General features: G+C 40.6%; 1 long non-coding RNA gene across 1 annotated transcript in view; it reads right to left on the bottom strand.

Moving 5' to 3' along the window:
• LOC306808032 overlaps window positions 1-15255 on the bottom strand; it is a 106082-nt gene extending 90827 nt beyond the window's left edge. Inside the window, exon 1 of the long non-coding RNA XR_013775885.1 lies at window positions 15173-15255. This is a non-coding gene — a long non-coding RNA (uncharacterized lncRNA). The remainder of the gene's footprint in view (window positions 1-15172) is intronic.
• Window positions 15256-16321: the final 1066 nt, after the last annotated feature.

The following is a 16321-nucleotide window of genomic DNA, read 5'->3' as shown; positions in this document are numbered from 1 at the left end:
TGTTGGGCTGGATATTGAGATTACAGATTCTGCAGCTTTTTTACTGCAGGGATTATTTCTGCTCTTGGCTAGGACTAAATTCCCCCTCTGCTGTTTCTCAGGCTCTCTGCTGTGAGGCAATTCTCTGCTCAGCTTCCCTCACCTGCCTCTAGCAGCCTCCTCCCACTCCTGTTTCATATATAGATATAAACCCCACTGTGCAAAATACTCTATTCACCCAGGCACTTGCATGCTATTTGTTATTGATAAATATCAATATTATCATCATTAGCAGAGCAGAAAAATTACCATTATTATCTACTTAACTGGCTGCACATACAAAGGGATTTGGTTTGTTGATTTGGGTTTGTTTTGCTGTTGTTTTTTCTCATTTTAAACTCTATTATGGAAAGACAGTGAAGGAAATAAGGGAAAAAAGCAGCACTCTACTATATGAAAAACTACATTCAGTATCTACAAACAGATTAAAATCACATATGGAAAAAAAGTAGCTTCCACAAGAGAGAATTAATGGAACAAGCACAGTGGCCCAAGTTTTGCCCTTAGGTTGAAGTCAATGAAAAAAAGTAAGTGCATATTCTTGGCCCATTATGTCTTCTCTTACAATGTTTTCTTAATATAAATCTAAATCTAGGGACCTGATCAACTCCAAAGTTTCTCAAGTTTTCTCTTGAGCAATATGAAATCTTATGGAAAATGATTTCTAATATCACAGAAAACAGAACACGTTCAGTACAACTGGGAACACACTTATTTCACACAAATGAAAGAAATAATCCCGCTCATTCTAATTGGAGATATTTTTCTGGGGCAGTGGATTTTGTCAGCTGTAAAAATGATTAATGCTGCAATTCAGCAGGATACTTAAGCACATGTTCGTCAATTCTATTCAGCAAAGCATTTAAGTACTTAACTTTCCGCACAGGCTCAGGAATTTCAGCATGTGCTCCCGGCCGGATACGGGCGCGCGGAGCATCGAATGGGACACGGTGGCATTGAGGAGTTTCCAGCCATTGCCCAGCAGACATGGGCACAGCACACTGACCTTGGTTTTGCCATGGGCTGCTCTCAATTATCTATTAAATAAGTTTTGACTAGGAAAAAGGAGCCTGAGGCAATATTTTTGCTATAAACATAATACACAGCATTTTCCAAACGCCCAGCGCCACAGACACGGCTCGGTCCCTTTGCTCAGGGAGTATTTTCCACTGAGCTCTGCTCCCAAAGAAGCTTCACTGTGGATGCAGAGGCAACTACACTGCACCCCTTGAACTCCAAAGCTGAGGAGGAGCAGCTCTGGTTGGAGCTGTGCTGGGAGAGGCTGGGGAGCAGAGCAGGTCACACAGTGCACGCACGGGCACGAGGAAACACGCTCCCCTCTCTGCCTCGGGGACAAGTGCAGACACATGCCTGTGGCTGCAGTGACAGTATGATGTAAAACAAACAGGATTTGTGCATGCCCTGTGGGAAAATGCTACTTGAGGAGAGCACAGGGGTGGGAGAGCAGTAGAGCTGTTTCTGTCGCTGGAGGAGAGGAATATCCCCACTGGTGGTTAGAGTGGGGGCATAAAGAATAGAAATATGCCAAGCACATCATTAGGCAAAAAAAAACCCCTCAGAACATCCATAGAAGGCTTGAGAAGGGAGAAATCTACTATTTTCCAAACAGTTTGGTGGCCATCTTATCCAGATGTTCAGATGATCACAACATTCCCACATCTAACCAGATGGATCCAAATGTTTCACTGTATTTTTTTTCCCCCAGTTCCCTTAAACATGGGGGTTCAAAAACAGGTGTCCCCAGTGTGAAAAAGTCCTCAACCTTCAAGTGAAAATCAGCCAATACACAGAGGACATCCCTGCATAAGGGAAAAAAGAAGCCTTTTTAAAAGAGATAAGCAGTTTTTATAAAAGCATGAGAGAAAAGTGCACGTGTGTTACCATTGACCGCCATAAAACTTTAGCATGGGGAAATCTGGAAGCAGATGATGTTTTGTTACAGGGTGGGGGGTTATTTTTCCCCTGTTGTTCAGACATCTGTTGAAATCAGAGCTGGATAAATACTTTCAATTAAAGTTATAGGGTCTAAGCATTTCACGACATCTTTATGATTTTGAGGAACAATAATTCCGAGCAGTACTCAGTTTTTCCTTAAATTGTGCATATCCACATGTATAGAATTGAAAGCTATCTAATACCTTTAAACATGTATGAAAACAGGTCTTTGGTGGTGCCTCTAACTTTATCTGAGCAGAATTTGTAGACCTCTGTAAACATATAAATATATGTCAAGTTAGGAATCAATAAGTGGCTAGAAGGTCTGGAGGCAAATTTCTTACTATTGAAACCACAATCATTTAGTGAAAATAAAACATCACTACTCCCACATGATGAACTTAGAGCAGCCCACAGGTTCTTTTAAAAAAGCTTTTGATTTAGAATAAAGTTAAGTTTGAGCTTTTTAATATAAACAAGAAAAGCAGCACCTTTAAGTAACCCACAGAAAATGCAGCATGAAATTTAGTGCAGAGGACTTTTGGCATGAAAAGCTGAGCTGCATATTCTATGCACATATTCTATGTGCATATTCTATGCACATAGAAATATTTGTCTTTGACATGCCTGATGGAACACCAGGAATGAACAATTTCCCAGTACCTGAGGAAAAAAAGAAAAGTAATGCAAAGGGCCTGGTTTTAAGGGAGCAGCTACAGATTAATAAAGATAAATGTGCCATTATGATGGAAACTTTATGAAGTACCAAAATTCTACCCTATAGATGGTGTCTCATCTAAATCATGTAGCAGCTCAGTTTTCTTTTCCTTCTCCCAACACTGAAAATAAAAATACTGTTTCACAGAGGACAAAAGGGGCATAACAATATTTTTAGTTCTGGTCAAACTTTGCAAAGAACTTCAGGAAATATTTTTAATGTCACTTCCAAAAATACCTTTCAATAACTTACTTAGACATCTTCTATCATCAATAAATGTATCTAAAAATCTATCATGATGATAATCATATAAATCAGAAAAAAAAATTTAACTGTGTAAAATCAATGTCTCTAGGGAAGCATCCTTTCCCCAAGGAAAAAAATGTAATTTGGCACCAAAAAAAATTCCTAAATATTTGTTAAATCATTAAGCAGGGAAAAAAATACAGTTTCATTAAACAGAGTAAGAATAAATAAAACAGGAAAAAAATAGACAGCCTGAGGCATTTCAGATGGGATAAGATGATCAGGGAAGCAACAAAGTGCAAGATCCTGGCTATGAGAAAGCAGTAAATGAGATGGGAAGAAGGTGTGTGGGACAAAGAGTGGAGGGGATGGAATATGATTTCCTGCAGGGGATGTGGAAAAAGCACAACAGAACTCCTTTGTTTCAATTTTATTTTAAAACCACCATCCTGTCTGGGTCACAAGTTAGCACACCCTTACAACTCAAACTGGCTCTACAAGTTTTTTCAATCCTTTAGACTCTGTTACTGTGTTGTACCTTAAAACCTGTTTTTCCTGTGGTCAACAAAAAGTCAATGAAAAAGAACAATACAGCTCCAAGTGCATTTTTGGCCTACAGTTGATAACATTGCTTGAATATATTTGCACACAATTATTTCTGGCATAGTTCTGTGGTCATACTCAGATTCAAATTAATGATGGGAAACTTCATCATTAAGAGGCCTACCAGGAATAGTCCAGTTGCATTATTACTATCATTACTATTATTATTATTACTATTACTATTACTATTATTATTATTATTATTATTATTACTGTTATTATTATTACTATCTTTCCTAATTTAAAGTCAGATTATTTTGGTTCTTTAGAAATCAAGCTAGATCATTTCAAGTGGATCCAAAATCTACTTTGCCTGCAGATACCTGTCTGAAGTCACATAGGCAAGAAAATTATTAAAAACAGACTTCAGCAGGAGACCATTTCCTTCCAGAGACTCAGGCTGAATTAATTTTTATTTTTGTAATGTTAATTGTACTTATTCTAATTTCTTAAGAAGACCAATAACTCTTCTTGTCCCTTCCACCCTGCAGGTGACCCAGGTGAACCAACCCAAGGAGTTTGCACAGACTGTTTGCAGAAAGTGTTTGTTTAATAGCCTGATTAGTATAGACAGGAACTTTCCAGAGCCCACAAAAACATATAAGTCTATAGTAAAGTCCTTAAAACTTGAGAAATTTCCTCCTCCCCTGATCCTGGCCATCCCTGTGTGCCCATCATACATTTCCTTCTTGCCCAGGGCTGGCAGTGCCTTCCACACCCTCTCTCACTCTGCACTTTGTGACTCTGTGCCAAACTTACAGGGCCTCATACAACACTTCTATTTTTAGCACTTAACTGCTCGTTCTCATGGCATTTTCTGACCAAGATAGCATCTTTTTCTGGAGTTTTCACGTTTGTTGTTGTTTCCAACTGATGAGCCTGGCTGGGATTGGTGGAGTCACCTGTGGATAGCATGGACTGTAATTTTTGGCATTTGCTGTAACTGAGCAGTTATTTACAGAGATTTTTTTTCCATTATGAGCTAGCTGAGAGTAACACCTGCAGCATTAGCAGATATATGGTTTTCCTTGCTGTGCCAGTTACAGGAGGTAGCAGTTAAACAGAGAAACACAGCAGGTTCAGCTCCTCTGTACTATTTCCCCACTTATTTTCCACCAGTCCCAACTGGTGTGAGAGGCTGTAGTGCCCCTCTCACATTTAATATTCCCAAAATTAATTCTGTTGCATTAAGTTATCCTTAAAAAGCCACTGTCAAGGATCATTATCCTACCTCTGTATATTATATACAGATGGAGAGCCAAATAGAAAGCTTAGTTCTTTGTGTGAATTCCCACATATAAGGCCTGTTTGAAATGCCAGGCTGGCAGTGGTCCTGAACCTGAGGGGGTCCTCAAGGAGCTTCCCAAGGAGTCCCATGAGAGTCCCACTATGGCAGAGTGCCTCCAGCATGGGCAGGCCCTGCAGCTCAGTGGTGGGAGTAAAGAGGAGGCTCTTCTTTTCTATTCATCTTTTTCATGGATTAGTAGGAGTGTTCACATCCAGGCCCAGTGCACAAACAAAGCTGACTGATGCATGAACCCACTCCTATTCCCTAAGTTAGGAATCAGGTCACAGAGGCCTGTAGGATTCTGCCCTTTGAGAGAATTGGTTTGCTCAATAATATTTGAATTTCTCCCTTCCCCACTCCAAAGTATGAAGAGCCCCATAGCCCTTCTGAATGCTATTCCTCCTTCCTACACATTAAAACTCAGGAACCTCCTCTCCTCCCTGCCCCCTCAGCTGCCACTATCCAAAACAATCTCCTGGAGGATAAATTCTCCAGCAATAGCAGACTTTCAAAAGGCCATGAAGATAAAACTTTGTAAAGAAGGAAGGAAAACCAACACGGGGCACAGTCCTATCTAGGTTAAATACATATTTTGGTATATGTGCTATTTACGCAATCGAGCCTAATGGCTTCTTCAAAAGCCATTAAGGTGTATTAAGTAAATACATAATTTGGTACAGGGGCTAATTTTGAAAGCACATTATTCTGTTTACAATACATTCTTTCAGGTCTGAAATCTACTCTTCTGAAGTGCCTGAAGAGTGACTCACAAATGGATCCTTAATCCACAGCGAGGAAATCACCTCCCAAAACCAGACCGGCTGTCCTAAAGTTTACATAGATGGTTGGAAAGAAAGGAGAAAAGAATCCATATGAAATATTAACCAGCTGAGTGCTCTCCAGTGGGCTGAGTCCATGGGATAAAACACACCACCAGTGATACTCTATCCACCTAATTCACAACATGCCAATCTGAAATAACCACGGCATGTGAGATCCACATGTGAGGGCACGCACTCAGCCCCGGCAGCAGAAGGGTTAGAGGAATTCTGCCTTTCACTGTGAAGTAAAAAAAATTAAATGAAAAGTGATGTTTCAGGAAAGATCTATTTTGTGTAGCACAGTATGTGAACTGATATAATAAATGGCAACAGTAATCCCTTTTTTAGAGTTCATCCCAGCTAAGACTGCAGATCCAAACGCTCAGACTTTCAAAAAGTTTGGTTCTAGATTTGAATTTTTCAGTTGTAGGTCACCTGTAGTAGTTGCAAACATGCTGTTTGTCTTCTATGCAGAAGACTCTTTGCCAATCTTGAGACCTCCATGAACCTCTGAAGTATTTTTGGAGGGAAGAAACAAACATCCTTTCTTTTACGGTGTGCATTTTGCAGCAGGAATTCTCATTTTATGATTACAAATGCACAACTTGGCCCAATCCCCAGCTGTGCCTGACCATTTAAATGTCAAATCAAAATAAGGATAATCCATAGGCATTTCTGGGGAAGGCTGTGGACTTTCACTGCTGGCAGCACACATAGCAGTAGATTGTACACGGAAGAATGACTAATTAATTTTGTATGTATTTTATGACTGAGGGGAGCAGTATTGGTTTTGAAATTCATGATGTAGGCTAAGAGATATAAAACTTCAACTTGATCTGTCTGAGCACAGGTTTGGGAGGCAGGAAGTTCTTTGCTCCAAAGCCAATTATCCACAAATATTAACCTGTCCTCTTATACAGAGGACTCTGGCTATTTATCCTAAAACTAAGTCATATGGGAAGTTGTATTGGAGGGTCTGGGGACCAAATTATCCCAATTTTGTCCCAATACCTTGTTACAGGGCATTCCTCAGAAAGGTAACAAAACAGTGTATTAAACCAGATGTGATTAAACTCAATATAAATGATACATATTAATAAAACAGATTTCTTTGTCTGAAAAACAGGAGAAATTTAAGGCAAGGAATGGGGTGGGAGGACTAGATTGAAGGAATAATATTCAATGTTAAGAAAATGAAGTCATAAAATCTTTGTCAAGCATTGCTCAACTCTTCAAACCCTATGGAGCATGACTGCTGGGCTTCATATAATGCCCCAAATGTTTTTCATTTTCTATTCCACCGTTCACAGCAAAGGCACAGTGCTGTAATCCCGTCCTTCCGTTAAACTACCAATTGTTTCTTTTGCCAACCTTTTTGCTTTAAAATATCATTTTTTATGAAGGATAATGTTATAATAGTGGAAAACTGTAAAAATTTTATGGATAGCCTTGGTGCTGAGAAAATGCATTCTTTCAACAGTTTTTAGATATATTATATTTTTTTGTCCATTACACATTTACAGGGTTTTCTCTCCACTGTATATATGTGTGTTTTATAGTTCATTCTAGACAAAAGGCATTATGTTAACAGTCCTATCATTTAGAACTTTAATTCACTATTATGTTTTTACCTTTTTGTGGAAAGAATATTATTTTTTTCCTTCTCCTTGGTAGCGCTCGCTGTTGTTAATAAGAGTAATGGATAATCCTAGAAAGGGTTAGGTGTGAATAACCACTGAAGGGTTCTGTGAGCCACGAGAACGAGTGTGTAGATCCAGCTCCCAGCACATCAGAAGGGATGATTTAGTTCCAATATAAGGCAGGCTTACATGCTATGTGCCCTCAGTCAAATGTAACCAGTTCCCCAGTCTCTGTGCTTCCCCCATGTCTTTCCAAGCATCTGTTAACCAGCTCCAGCCTTGTGACATCCATTCACAGGTAAATCAAGAAGAAACGTGCTCGTTTCAAAGGAATGAAATACATTTGCTTCAATTTTAAGAGATTCCTATAAACTCTCTTTTGACATTCCTTCCTACTAACCAGCCCAGTCCGCTCTTTTAAAGATTGACATTTCTTTGCTCTACAGCAGGCCTCAAGCCTTTAAATGTCAGCCTGCACTCCAAAGGTGTAGTTATAATCTCTGCAGGTTCACAACCACCCCATTGCAGCCCTGCCTTTCTTTGAAGCTGAACTCTAAGGCAGGGCTGAGCCACTGGTGCCATTTCTCTCCTTTCTGTGCCCTCCTGAGCAGCCCAGTCCCCTGGAACAAGAGCCCCAGGGAGGATTTCACACTGGTAACCACAGCCCAGCTGGGGACAGCCAGGTTACCACAGCCAGAGTGAAGCCAGAAGATCAGAAAACTGAGACAGCAGAGGGTCAGAGATGCAATCAGAGAGCATGACCTCCTGAAAACCTCCTGTTATCCCAGTTCCTCGGCCAAGTGGTTTTGAAACTTTTACAGTGATTAATGGGATCCAATTTGAGATGAAATGTAAGAGCAAGGGGGCTTTTATGCTCTGGGTTTGATAGGATATGGTTCTTACACTTTCAAGCAGCTAATCACATTCACAAGTAATTAAATACTGGAACTTGTCTTCCTTCTTTTTTGCCATAAATTTATATTTGCAGCAACCCAGAACAACTGCTATAGTTATAAGTTGGGAGATATTTTTAGCTCCATTGTTCATTGTCTTCATACATGGCATTTTATGGGCAGTCCTGAGCAACCTTCTTTCCCCCTCTACAGAAAGGGGTGTCAGAAAGCTTCTACCACAACTAGAAGTTGAAACAAGACTCAAACACAGAGGTGGGACACATGAATCAGATTTCGGTTGCTAGATGTGGCTAGATCATCATAAGATTAATAATAATTAAAGTAAAATTAACAGTACATCTGGAAAGATGAAACCCTAAGTTCCACTTGCACAAAAATGACTATACACTACTCAAGTTCAGACTCTAGTTCTGTGTTTACATCAATGAAGTAAGAGGAGTCATAAACTGTGAACATTCAAAGCAAAGTGTTCTGAATAACCTGCAAGCCGATCAGAAATTATTTAACTAATATTTGAAATTATAAACAGAACAAAAAAAAAAAAAAAAAGCTGCAGATTTTTTGCAGACCATTCATAAACGGAGAAAGAGATTAAATATCAGATAAACGATTCATTATGGATTTTTCATTCAGCCTATGTGTGAACATGTGACCAGAGAAAACCACTTAAATCCATTCCCTGGATTTTTGCTTTAAATGAGCATGCTCAGGCATAGGCTAATTGTTTAGTTGAATTACAGAAGCATTTCATAAGAAGGGCTTCCCCATTTATCACTCAAAAAAAAATTGAATTAAAAAAATAAAAAATAAAAAAGTGAGGGACAACGGCCCTTCTGGAGTCTGAGTATACATATGTTCAAAAGTAACTCTGCTGCATAAGCCAACAGAAATTGGCCCCCAAAATGACTTATAAGGGATTTTGTAAGACAATGAACAGAACAGCAGGGCTCTGGCTAGGCAAAGTATGCAGAGTTGTAATAGAAAACATTTATTGGCTACAGCTAAAACATCCCACACATTGTTAGAATTTGCTGCCAATATGCTTCCTAATTAAGAACAACATAAAATCATAGGAAATCCTGTATCCCTGTCTTCAGGCACTTTCCTTGTATCTTCGGTGTCCTGGCTCTGTTTCTCAAGTAGAGCCTGCACAAGAGAAAGGTAATCATCAAAGTAATGTTTTGCCAGCCATTAACTGTGTTGTCATTAACAAGATTAATGTACATTCCACTATGCATCACCAAGTGCATTCCCCCCTCCTGCCCCCACCCACCCCTTAAACAACTGCTCCTATTAAAAACCTAATAGCAAAGCACAATTTAAAGAAAGCACCAGTTTCTGTTGGGCAAGAGTGTCGTCATGTAAAGCCATATATAGCTGCAGGACTATTACATATCATAATTGAAGGGCAGCTGAAAAAAAATCTGTTCTCCTCTTGGACTAGGAGTCCTGGCCATGTTATATATTTTATCACAATGACAGATTTCAGACGAAGGACAGACTAGTATCTGTTTTCTTCCTACCCCCTCTCCTTCAACCTCTACTCTTTCTTCATCTGAAACCATTCAGAGACTCCTGCTGTGCACAGTCCCACACCCAGGTTACCTCCAACTCATCATCCAGTGATTACTGCACAGATAAACAGTTGACTGGATCCTTCTAAACAATCATGAGATACATTTTTTTTATAAGCTGCTCTTACAGGGCCCTAATTCATCAGCATGGATGGAGTCTGGACTCTCTTGCCTGGCCAAATCCGCTCTGTTTTTCCCAGAGGAAGCAGCAAACAAATTGCTGGACAATTACACACAGTGCTCCTCCTTCATTTTCGTATTGAAAGGGCCACCAGTTTGGAGATCAAAAGATCAGCCATGAGACACTTCCAATTTTTCATCAGATTCTTGAGAGTTCTCAGAATTATTTATTTTATTTCCAGAAAATCCATACTCCCTGCCCTGCTCTTTTCCTGCTTCGTTGCTTTACATTTCTGTTCCCTCCACAACTTCTTTTTTTTAAAATCTATTTATTGCATGTTTTTCTTGGCTCATTCTCACTTTCCATTTTTCATTATTAGTTCTTTATGATCTTCTGTTTCCTTTTTTTTTTTTTCTCTGTCATGGCTGCTCTCCCAGTTGTTCTCCTCTGGGGCCCTGAGTTTCCCTTAGCTAATGAAACTAGAGCTGCCTACCTCCCTTGCTTTTGCAATCCAGCTGTTTCCTTTTTAAAATATAAACTCATCTTTATTCAGTGAAGTTCCTGTGCAGGGTCTGATCCTTTAAGAGGGGATTGCATTTTGTGACAGCAAGTGGGAGGGAAAAAATAAACTTTGCTGGAGGAAAAGCCCTTTGGGTAGAAATCCAACCAGCTTGCTCTTGGAAGGCAGAGCCTTCTCCAGTAAAACTGGGTCGTTATTTTACTTTGGCACCTTGACATTGCAAAAGTCTCCTCGTCAGTCTCCCCTCCCTTTTCCTCCTGAAACCTCCCACCTTGAAAGCTTAAGGTTTCCTGGCCTCTCTGAGAGTGTAGTCCAACTAACACCACAAACCTGGATTTTATATGATTAGTCAGTGAAAACTTGCCAACTTTAGGTGCTGCCTGCCAAGTCAAGTCAATTTACTGTGATGCTTTGACTGTGCAAGTAGGCCTTAATCCCCCTTTAATCTCCAGTGTACCCTTGACATCATGGAAATTACTTACAAAGCTAATGTCATCAGATGATCCATGTTAGCTATTTCAGTGAATGTTCTTCTGCACAATGGAGCAAGTTTACCTTGCAAGACACAGGCCCCAAAATATTTTCATTTAATGAGCCCAGCAGATATCATCTTACAAATGGGGAATGAAAACTCCTTCTTCTGCACTGTAACTCCCCAAGCCTCATGTGACTTGGAATTTACATGCTAGCCAAGCATCAGGTCAGTGTATTTTATTTCATGTCTGATTGATTGGATAAAGAGATTTGCATAGTAGCCACAACAGCCATGAGTTATTAGGAAGGCAAGTTTCCCTTTTCAACTCTGCAAGGCCCCTCTTGTGCTGAAAACATTTGTCCAACATAAAAGTTCTAAAAGAATCATTTTTGAAAGAATGTTTGGCCATCAAGAATACAACGGAAATGAAAAAATCAGGCCATGCTGTGAATGTGGCAACCAAGGTGAAAATCAGAATGTCTGACAGCAAGGAGCCAACTCTGGTGTTTTATTGTTGATTCAATAATATGGAATTCCATTTATATGGTCACCTTTATGTCAAAACGCCCATTGTTCTCCACGAACCCAAAAAAATTACATGAACCTATGTAAAAGCATCATTTCAGCCATGACAGGAGCAGGGCCAGTGCTGGGAGAGGAAAGGGACACACAGCCATCCCCAGGACAGCCTGTGCTGAGGCTGAGGCCAGAGTTTGAGACAGGAAGTGGAAGGAATGCTATATAGCCGCACATCCATAGGATGAGCTCATGATTTGGAGAGGAGCAAGGTCACCGGGGTCAGCTATCTCCTGTAAAAGAAGGAAAGCCTAGAGGGCTCATTTTAAAGATCTGCAGAGGTGAAGCTTGTCCTTATGTCAGGAGGGCAGTGCTCTGCATAGGCAGTTTGTGATTAAGGACTGACTCATTAGTGTCTTAGAGGGAAGAGGAGCACTTACAAGTGCTCCTTCCTGGGTCACTCAAGAGGCTTTTAGGAGTGCCTCATCCCAGCACCATCTTACCTCTCCCTCATTTAGGTTTGACATTGCCCTTTGAAAGCCAAGGAGATGTCTAACATTCATTTGCTTGGGAACAGGCCCAGATACTTCACTTGTGATACAAGACAAGAAAATAACACACAGCAGAACCTCTGTGACCAGACAGACCCTGAGAAAAAAAAAAAAAAAAAAAAAAAAAAACAACCAACAACAAAAAAACCCTCCATATGCATCTATCAAAATGGAAGTACAAAAGATTGCATGTGCTCTGTGTCTGTGTGCAAAGCTCCTTCAATTGCAAATGTGCAAAATTGGATGCACAGGACCGGTATTTATGTAGGGTCTTGGAGCATCTGAGAATAAACATCAACTTTCCTTCAACATATGTCTTCAGTCAACTAAAACTTTGCTCACTGTGAGAGGAGATTTCTTTTCTTTCACAGACATGTGACCCCTGGGACAACAAACGGTGGCTCCATGTCAAAGGACATTACAACAGTTAAGGGAGAGTAAGATACAAATCCAGATTCAGACTTTACATGGTGAATAGATGTCTCCATCAACGGTGCTAATCCATGTCAGTGAGATAAAAGAGAAAATAAAATTAACCTGGGTAACAAAAACTAAGAGAGTGTTTAATTAGGAAGGCAGAGTACAGCCACCCTGTTTGAGATTTCACTAATACACTGAGCTCGCAACCTCCCAAGCTCTCACAGCAATTTTTAACTAACAGATGCAGTCAAGCTTTCCGTTTTATATTGCCCTCATAACTCATGATACACAATCTTGGGCTGCTTTCAGAAGGTCCAGCTTGCCATTTCATTCCGGAGCTGCGGTGCTGCTCCGCTGCCAGCACCTGTGCCCGACATCTGATCTTAGGGCTGCAGCACATCCTCTCCCCCCCTCCCCTCTATGCCAAGCCAGCTAAGAAGCATTCCAGCAGATTATGAAGTACAACTATCTTGGCCCTGGCTGCTCAGAAGAAACTGGACCTAGCAGGAATTTCGCAGGCCGCTCTCATGGATCTAAAGCAAGCTGTGCGGGCCCATGCGCTCATCCGCGGCGACACGCGGATCCCCGAGTGCTATCATTAGGTCAAGGATAATGGCAGGGACAACTGCTGTGCTGAAACATGGGATCAATGAAATGAACACATTCTCAGAAAAGGTGGCAAAGACGTAAATGGGAGGCACTGATGCTTCCAGAGGATGGCTTGGGTTACTGAATCCGTACGGGGACGGGTGTACCAACAAGAGGAGAGAGGAAATGGGGAAACGCATCGTGCTGAGTGCTGCCTCAGGAATATTAAGGCCTCCTAAACAAAGGCCATTATCTCTGAGCCAGGCATTTGGGTAGAGGGAAGTATGAGCCTAATTCTAAGCTTCCACAACTCAATCCTCCTGGGACAGTGACAGGAATGAAACAGAAATCCCTCAACACTGTTGCTCTTTTTATAGATCCCAAAGCAATGCAACAAAGAATGGAAAAGCACTTTGGTGTCACAAAGTGCACAGGAGGGGTCACAACAGATCGAATGATTGAAAAGGAAAATATGAAATTCACCTTCTCCTGAACTGTAAAAACAGGGGAAAAAGAAAGTTCACCATTCTGGCTTTCAACTGAAGGATCCAAAGGCTTTCTTTCAGTCAGGACTTGTTTCCAGAATATTAGAATCCCCAAAAAATCCTGCAGCTGTTCTAACAGGAAGCAGTGGGCATTTCCATCAGTTCTGAAGGTCAGAACTCTGACTCCTGGCTGTCAGACAGGTGAGCTAAATGAGGCTAAGGCCAGTCCCAAGAGGTATTGAGGCACCTCACTCCTACTGAAGTGCCTAAATGTCTTTGTGGATATGGCCTTTAATCTTTGTGTGAGCTGTGATCCCAGCAGAGAAACCTGAGTCCTCTAGATGAAATCTTCACTTCTTCCTGATCCAGGGTAATTCCAAGGATTACTTCTCAGAATATTGGGAGAATCGACTGTCATGCTGTTTCCAGGCAGACAGCACTTTAAAATACCCAGCTAACACTAGATGCACACTCCTGTGTCAAGCTACAGGGTAGGAATTGCAGTGAAATCCTATTAACCAAGGGCATTACAGTCATTAAGTGAAACACTGAATGCAATTTTGTGTTGAGGAACAAAAGGAAGAGATAAAAAGGAAACTACATCTCATGAGGGAAAGGGGAATTCCCCGTCCTCTCACAGGTAAGCTTTGGGCTTTGGAGGCATCTAGAAACTTCAGAAACAGGACATACAACAACTGACACATGCTATTTTTTAAAATTTCTTTAGTGCAAGACTTCATGCTTGGTCTTGTTAGCAGCTCTGATACTTTATGTTCTCTTGTGCCTTTTAATGCCAAGGGAACTGATAGACTTTATAGTCCTGCAAACAGACAGCATTCCACCTGCATCCGCCAAAGCATTTAAAAATTTTATTAATCTGATATTTTAATTGTTTTTGAGATTAGGAAACAACAGAGCTTTTGTTCTGACAATGTGACTGCTCTCCTGGAGAAGTGGCAGAGGTTGTTTGATTTTTTGTATGTTGAGGTTGTTGATAGGACAGGGAAAGGAGCATGACTCAGTGCAGGTGATTCATAAGGATCTCAGACTTTAAGCCAGCTTCTTCAGAAGCTCATGACATTTTACAGATCAAGAATAAAAATGTTCTGCCAGGTAGTCCCTGCACAGTAGTTCTGTGGCCACAAAGGTCCTGTTCTACCCATCTATCTGCTGTTGTCTGCCAAAATCATGTTTGCTCACATTTCAGGGCTGTTAAATTAGGAGCAAAGGACTTTTCCTCTTAGATTTTATGCCAAGTGAAGTAGGACATTTAGAGTAATTATAGCTCTTTCCAAATATCAAGGCAGGTCAGAGTGGGATGAAAATGAGATTTCTGGAGGTGACAAGAACAGAGAAGGATCAAAAGGAGCGAATGGCTTAATGTTGGGAAGAAAATGGAAAGTGTAAAAATCTGGCTACCAAGTCTCTACCAAAAGTCTCCACTGGGCTGTTGAGGCAAGAAGACCAGATTTTATAGGACAAGACAGCCTATATCTGTTGGGTGAATAGTGTCCCTGCTAGTCACCATAAATATCCTGATGCAAGAAATAAAAAGAAAAAGGCATGGTAAAAGTTTTACACAACTTGGGCAATACCCTTCCCAAATCAAAAAAGGACAGGGTGGAGATAAGAAACTCCAAAGAGAAGCAATAATAAGGTCTGAGCATCTGTAAAACATTTCATGGTTAGGTACCTACCAGCAAAGCTTGGATGAACAAGCAATAATTTAGCCTTAGGTCTGAGGGGATAGAGATGGGTCCCATGAAGGAACAAACTTTCCATATATCACCTGGAGAGACCAAATAGTACAAGATCAGATCTGACTGCTTTAGGGACTCCACCTAATTATTCTGTATGGACTCCATCTAAATGTATCTGTGTGTTCCAGGTATGGCTCCTGCTTTTTCCATGGAGGATAATCCAAGCTAACAACATTTGGAGTGTCCCTTCCCATGTAAGCATGAGACCTGTTGGTAGAAATGCCCCTCAGCCATTACCCAGCCCCTTAAGTTTTACAGCAGACACTTTATGGAGTGGCATAGCCAGCTCACCCTGTTGACATTTTAGTAGCAATAGATTTTTTTTTTTCCTTCGCTTGAGACGCCTATGAGCTTATTTACAGAGTCAATTAACAAAAGATAACCTCCCATTGTGCAATCATCAATAAATCAATTGTGTTAATACTATCTTGGAATGTCCTCCACTATTTACTTTAATATTGTTGACTGTCGGCACTTAAGAAAGGCAGCACCTTCAAGTTTCACTTGATTATGGGCAAATGGATTTTGTAGTAGCCATTAATAAATATAAATTGTTTTGGAAAATATTTAAGTTTGTCGAACTTGACCCCTTCCTGACCATTAAAAACTACCTCTTATTGAACAAGTTTGACAACTATTTCAAGAGAGTCTTTCCCACACTCTAAGACCATACTCCTGCCCCTGTGTATTTTGGTGGCTTACTATTCTCACAGCTCCATCTAACTGATATTGATATAAACATATAAGTTGAGACTTAATTAAACCGTCCAGCTCAGTAAAGTGTTTTTCTGCCATTTGGCAGATTCCCACTCCAGGTATTTTACTCATCCATAGCTGATGTGTTGCTGCATTTACTCTCAGTGAGTAGCACTTTACTCCATGAGCAGAGTCACTGCTTTATCTCCACGAGGATGGACGATGCCACATCCATTAATGTTCATCAGCACAGAAGGGTCTGTTAGTCACACTGAATTGTGCCTGCTTCCACAGCAGGATGATTTATATCTACAGGGCTGCTCAGCATGAGCAAGGACAGTGGAATGTTTCCCTAAATAGACAATATATAGGCATAGGAATGGGGCAGGG

The sequence above is a fragment of the Erithacus rubecula genome (genome assembly GCF_903797595.1).
Source record: "Erithacus rubecula genome assembly, chromosome: 14".
NCBI lineage: Eukaryota > Metazoa > Chordata > Aves > Passeriformes > Muscicapidae > Erithacus > Erithacus rubecula.
This window is presented reverse-complemented; position numbering and strand designations above follow the sequence as displayed.